Genomic DNA, 5,886 nt, shown 5'->3' with positions numbered 1-5,886 from the left:
TTAAAAGTTCACTAGACAGGTGCTCTGCTTTGGACTGTGACGATGTCGTCGGTGATGTGGAGAGGAAGTTTCCGTTTCACCCACAGCGTGCTTTAGGACGCCCAGTTCGGACTTGATGTTTGAAATACTGACTGACTGACTGACCGCTCAGATTTAACCGTCTGTAGTTCCGTTTTGATGGATGTTAAATTTTCACTCAAAGCCGCCAGGAGCTGGGTCTTTAAAATAACTGTCGTCTCGTTACAGAGTGAAAGTAGCAGTTCCTCCTGAAGGTCAGAGATTGCAGCATCTGAGGGCCTCTTCAATAGAAGACGTAGTTGATGAAGACGTTCTGGAGCAGGACCAGAAAGACCACGACCAAGCAGCCTTGAGATCTTAGGCAGCTTCTCCCTCAGGTGTGTGTCAACGGTGTTCACAGTCAGGTCTGTGGTAATCCCGTCAAAAAACAAAACAGAAAAAAATCTAGATTATAAATCAACATGTAACCAAAGCACTCTGTGTATAACGTCATAGTATAGGATGTAGTTCAGAAAATGTCAAAGTATAGTATACTTTTCAAGAATAACATAGTATGGCCTGTAGTTCATAGAATGTCGGCATGTCGGCAAAAAACCCCCCATAGACTATTATGTGGTTCAAAAAGCGCAAAATGATAGGATGTTGCCTAAAATTGTCATGTGTGATATGTGGTTCAAAAAATGTCATAGTGCAGTATATTGTCAAAATAGTATGTTATTCAAGAAAACATCAGAGTATAATATGTCGTCTAAAAAATGTCATAGAATAATATTTCATTGCTCAAGTAAAAGTATAGTTATTTTTAAAACTGTTCAAATTCCTATATGTTGCTAAAAAACAAAAAAAACAAAAATAAAAAAGTCATAGTAATATGTCAATTAAAAAAGCCTATAGTATAGTGTGTCGCTCAAAAAACGTCCCAGTATAGCATGTCGTTCAACAAATGTCATAGTATAGCGTGTCGCCCAAAAAATGTCATAGTATAGCATGTCGCTCTAAAAATGTCATAGCATAGCATGTCACTCAACAAACATCATAGTATAGCATGTCGCTCAAAAAAACGTCACAGTATAGCATGTCACTCTAAAAATGTCATAGTATAGCATGTCGCCCAAAGAAGGTCATAGTATAGCATGTTGCCAAAAAAGGTCATAGTATAGCATGTCGCTCAAAAAATGTCATATGTCGCTAAAAAACATCATAGTATAGCATGTCACTCAAAAAACGTCATGGTATAGCATGTCGCTCTAAAAACGTCAAAGTATAGCATGTCGCCCAAAAAACGTCATAGTATAGCATGTCGCTCTAAAAATGTCATAGTATAGCCTTTGGTCCAAAAACTGTCATATTATAGCGTTTGGTCCAAAAAACGTCATAGTATGTTCCTCAAAAAGCGTCATAGAATAGCATGTCGCTCAAAAAACGTCCTAGTATAGCATGTTTCCAAAAAAACGTCATAGTATAGCATGTCGTTCAACAAAGATCATAGTATAGCATGTCGCTCAAAAAAGGTCATAGTATAGCATGTTTCCAAAAAAACGTCATAGTATAGCATGTCGCTCTAAAAACGCCATAGTATACTATGTCGAAAAAAAATGCGATTTTTCAACATGTTGTAAAAAACATGCCATATAATGAAATAATGTGAAGTGGGCAGTGAAAAACACTCCAGAAAGGTTTTGTTTGAAAAAAAAATCATCATAAATTTTGGCGTAAGAAAAAACGCCATAGTATACTATGTCGAAAAAAAAATGCGATTTTTCAAACATGTTGTAAAAACGTGCCATATGATGAAATAATGTAAAGGAGACAGTGAAAAACACTCCAGAAAGGTTTTCTTTGAAAAAAAAATCATCATGAAGTTTGGCGCAAAAAAAAACACCATAGTATACTATGTCGAAAAACGTCATTTTTCAACATGTTGTGAAAACATGCCATATGATGAAATAATGTAAAGGAGGCTGTGAAAAACACTCCAGAAAGGTTATCTTTGAAAAAAAAATCATCATAAATTTTGGCGTAAGAAAAAACGCCATAGTATACTATGTAGAAAAATTTCATTTTTCAACATGTTGTAAAAACGTGCCATATGATGAAATAATGTAAAGGAGGCTGTGAAAAACACTCCAGAAAGGTTTTGTTTGAAAAAAAAGTCATCATGAATTTTGGCGCAAAAAAAAAACGCCTTACTGTACTATGTCGAAAAAACAATGTGATTGTTCAACATGTTGTAAAAATGTGCCATATGATGAAATAATGTAAAGGAGGCTGTGAAAAACACTCCAGAAAGGTTTTCTTTGAAAAAAAAAATCATCATCAATTTTGGCGCAAAAAACGCCTTACTATACTATGTCGAAAAAAAATGCGATTTTTCAAACATGTTGTAAAAACGTGCCATATGATGAAATAATGTAAATGAGGCAGTGAAAAACACTCCAGAAAGGTTTTCTTTGAAAAAAAAATCATCATGAAGTTTGGCGCAAAAAAAACACCATAGTATACTATGTCGAAAAACGTCATTTTTCAACATGTTGTGAAAACATGCCATATGATGAAATAATGTAAAGGAGGCTGTGAAAAACACTCCAGAAAGGTTATCTTTGAAAAAAAAAATTACCATAAATTTTGGCGTAAGAAAAAATGCCATAGTATACTATGTCGAAAAATTTCATTTTTCAACATGTTGTAAAAATGTGCCATATGATGAAATAATGTAAAGGAGGCCGTGAAAAACACTCCAGAAAGGTTTTCTTTGAAAAAAAAGTCATCATGAATTTTGGCACAAAAAAAAACGCCTTACTATACTATGTCGAAAAAAAATGCGATTTTTCAAACATGTTGTAAAAACGTGCCATATGCTGAAATAATGTAAAGGAGGCTGTGAAAAACACTCCAGAAAGGTTTTCTTTGAAAAAAAAAATCATCATGAATTTTGGTGCAAAAAACGCCTTACTATACTATGTCGAAAAAAAAATGTGATTTTTCAACATGTTGTAAAAACGTGCCATATGATGAAATAATGTAAAGGAGGCCGTGAAAAAACACTCCAGAAAGGTTTTGTTTGAAAAAAAAGTCATCATAAATTTTGGCGTAAGAAAAAACGCCATAGTATACTATGTAGAAAAATTTCATTTTTCAACATGTAAAAACATGCCATATGATGAAATAATGTAAAGGAGGCTGTGAAAAACACTCCAGAAAGGTTATCTTTGAAAAAAAAATCACCATAAATTTTGGCGTAAGAAAAAACGCCATAGTATACTATGTCGAAAAATTTCATTTTTCAACATGTTGTAAAAACGTGCCATATGATGAAATAATGTAAAGGAGGCCGTGAAAAACACTCCAGAAAGGTTTTCTTTGAAAAAAAAGTCATCATGAATTTTGGCACAAAAAAAACCGCCTTACTATACTATGTCGAAAAAAAATGCGATTTTTCAAACATGTTGTAAAAACGTGCCATATGCTGAAATAATGTAAAGGAGGCTGTGAAAAACACTCCAGAAAGGTTTTCTTTGAAAAAAAAAATCATCATGAATTTTGGTGCAAAAAACGCCTTACTATACTATGTCGAAAAAAAAATGTGATTTTTCAACATGTTGTAAAAACGTGCCATATGATGAAATAATGTAAAGGAGGCCGTGAAAAAACACTCCAGAAAGGTTTTGTTTGAAAAAAAAGTCATCATAAATTTTGGCGTAAGAAAAAACGCCATAGTATACTATGTAGAAAAATTTCATTTTTCAACATGTTGTAAAAACGTGCCATATGATGAAATAATGTAAAGGAGGCTGTGAAAAACACTCCAGAAAGGTTTTGTTTGAAAAAAAAGTCATCATGAATTTTGGCGCAAAAAAAAACGCCTTACTGTACTATGTCGAAAAAACAATGTGATTGTTCAACATGTTGTAAAAATGTGCCATATGATGAAATAATGTAAAGGAGGCTGTGAAAAACACTCCAGAAAGGTTTTCTTTGAAAAAAAAAATCATCATGAAGTTTGGCGCAAAAAAAACACCATAGTATACTATGTCGAAAAACGTCATTTTTCAACATGTTGTGAAAACATGCCATATGATGAAATAATGTAAAGGAGGCTGTGAAAAACACTCCAGAAAGGTTATCTTTGAAAAAAAAAATCACCATAAATTTTGGCGTAAGAAAAACGCCATAGTATACTATGTCGAAAAATTTCATTTTTCAACATGTTGTAAAAATGTGCCATATGATGAAATAATGTAAAGGAGGCCGTGAAAAACACTCCAGAAAGGTTTTCTTTGAAAAAAAAGTCATCATGAATTTTGGCACAAAAAAAAACGCCTTACTATACTATGTCGAAAAAAAATGCGATTTTTCAAACATGTTGTAAAAATGTGCCATATGCTGAAATAATGTAAAGGAGGCTGTGAAAAACACTCCAGAAAGGTTTTCTTTGAATAAAAAAATCATCATGAATTTTGGTGCAAAAAAACGCCTTACTATACTATGTCGAAAAAAAAATGTGATTTTTCAACATGTTGTAAAAACGTGCCATATGATGAAATAATGTAAAGGAGGCCGTGAAAAAACACTCCAGAAAGGTTTTGTTTGAAAAAAAAGTCATCATGAATTTTGGCGCAAAAAAAAACGCCTTATGATACTATGTCGAAAAAAAAATGAGATTTTTCAAACATGTTGTAAAAACGTGCCATATGATGAAATAATGTAAATGAGGCAGTGAAAAACACTCCAGAAAGGTTTTCTTTGAAAAAAAAATCATCATGAAGTTTGGCGCAAAAAAAACACCATAGTATATTATGTCGAAAAACGTCATTTTTCAACATGTTGTGAAAACATGCCATATGATGAAATAATGTAAAGGAGGCTGTGAAAAACACTCCAGAAAGGTTATCTTTGAAAAAAAAATCACCATAAATTTTGGCGTAAGAAAAAACGCCATAGTATACTATGTCGAAAAATTTCATTTTTCAACATGTTGTAAAAATGTGCCATATGATGAAATAATGTAAAGGAGGCCGTGAAAAACACTCCAGAAAGGTTTTCTTTGAAAAAAAAAGTCATCATGAATTTTGGTGCAAAAAAAACGCCTTACTATACTATGTCGAAAAAAAATGTGATTTTTCAAACATGTTGTAAAAACGTGCCATATGATGAAATAATGTAAAGGAGGCCGTGAAAAACACTCCAGAAAGGTTTTCTTTGAAAAAAAAGTCATCATGAATTTTGGCGCAAAAAAAAACGCCTTACTATACTATGTCGAAAAAAAAATGCGATTTTTCAAACATGTTGTAAAAACGTGCCATATGATGAAATAATGTAAAGGAGGCCGTGAAAAAACACTCCAGAAAGGTTTTGTTTGAAAAAAAAGTCATCATGAATTTTGGCGCAAAAAAAAAACGCCTTATGATACTATGTCAAAAAAAAATGAGATTTTTCAAACATGTTGTAAAAACGTGCCATATGATGAAATAATGTAAAGGAGGCTGTGAAAAACACTCCAGAAAGGTTTTCTTTGAAAAAAAAAATCATCATCAATTTTGGCGCAAAAAAACGCCTTACTATACTATGTCGAAAAAAAATGCGATTTTTCAAACATGTTGTAAAAACGTGCCATATGATGAAATAATGTAAATGAGGCAGTGAAAAACACTCCAGAAAGGTTTTCTTTGAAAAAAAAATCATCATGAAGTTTGGCGCAAAAAAAAACACCATAGTATACTATGTCGAAAAACGTCATTTTTCAACATGTTGTGAAAAACATGCCATATGATGAAATAATGTAAAGGAGGCTGTGAAAAACACTCCAGAAAGGTTATCTTTGAAAAAAAAATCACCATAAATTTTGGCGTAAGAAAAAACGCCATAGTA

At 32.6% G+C, this 5,886-nt stretch overlaps 1 long non-coding RNA gene across 1 annotated transcript in view; it reads left to right on the top strand.

Moving 5' to 3' along the window:
* Positions 1–251: 251 nt before the first annotated feature.
* The window catches only part of LOC129349125 (uncharacterized), a 16,917-nt gene continuing 11,282 nt past the window's right edge, over positions 252–5,886 (top strand). Inside the window, exon 1 of the long non-coding RNA XR_008601990.1 lies at positions 252–395. This is a non-coding gene — a long non-coding RNA (uncharacterized LOC129349125). The remainder of the gene's footprint in view (positions 396–5,886) is intronic.

The sequence above is a fragment of the Amphiprion ocellaris genome, chromosome 6 (assembly GCF_022539595.1).
Source record: "Amphiprion ocellaris isolate individual 3 ecotype Okinawa chromosome 6, ASM2253959v1, whole genome shotgun sequence".
Classification (NCBI taxonomy): domain Eukaryota; kingdom Metazoa; phylum Chordata; class Actinopteri; family Pomacentridae; genus Amphiprion; species Amphiprion ocellaris.
Note: the sequence above shows the minus strand (reverse complement) of the source record. Positions and strands in the feature narration are given on the sequence as shown.